Source organism: Echinops telfairi, unplaced genomic scaffold (genome assembly GCF_000313985.2).
Source record: "Echinops telfairi isolate 266 unplaced genomic scaffold, ASM31398v2 ScPeMD7_2;HRSCAF=8, whole genome shotgun sequence".
Lineage (NCBI taxonomy): Eukaryota > Metazoa > Chordata > Mammalia > Afrosoricida > Tenrecidae > Echinops > Echinops telfairi.
In genome coordinates this window covers 42,591,489-42,592,486 of record NW_022103898.1, presented here as the reverse complement: position 1 = coordinate 42,592,486, position 998 = coordinate 42,591,489, and positions in this window count along the sequence as shown.

The following is a 998-nucleotide window of genomic DNA, read 5'->3' as shown; positions in this document are numbered from 1 at the left end:
GAGCCATTTATCCCTCTGCCCTTCCATTAATCCCACATGTGTTTATCGGCCAGGTTGGCACAATAAACTCACTCAGGAATGAATAAATATTCCGTAATTTAGTCAATGACACAAGCAAAAACCTGATACCCAAGCTAGACAAATACCACAAGAAATAAAAACTACAAGGTTTCATCTTTCTAATATAGATATAAAAAAATCAAGAAAGAGAAGTAAATAGAATCAAAGAAAATATTAAAAGAGCGGTACACCATGATCAAGTGATATTTAGATTAGGAATTTAAGACAATTCAGAGTTGGCAAAGCAATCTATGCAATAAAACATGCTAGTGGAGAAAAGTGTGTGTGGGGGGGAGTGACTGATGATCTCTGTGGAATGCAAAAGAAGTATTTAATAAAATCTACTGCTTTTTATTGATAAAAGCTATCAAGAATGGGATAAAATGGAAATTTCTTGATATAGCTCAAGGCCTATTCAAAAAGAAAACAGCTAACATTATACTTAATGGGGATTTTTCTCCTTAAAATTGGAAGCAAGACAGTGATGCTTACTCTGCCCACTTCTTTTAACAACTGTATTAGAATCCCTAGCCGGATCACCAAAACAATAAAAATAAGTGAGTTTCAGATTATAAAATGATTTCTATTTGTGCATAGCACAATTTTATAAGATCCAAGCTCTATACTATACAATAAATAAATGAATTAAAAATGAAGTAAGAACTTATATGCGAAAACCCAAATCATGAAATTTTTAAAAGAAGATATGAGTAATGTTGCTGGGATTGACTTTTATCATGGAGTTATCTTATATAATGACAAAAGCCCAAATATTATTTTTAATAATAAATATTAAAAAATTAACAGACACCTCATGAAAATTAAAAGCATATGTTCATATGCACGTGCTAGTATTTAGGCCTCTATAAATGCCCTTTGCCTCCTAGTTCTTTCCTCTATTTCTTTGTACTTTCCTCTTGTCCCACTATCATGTTCAG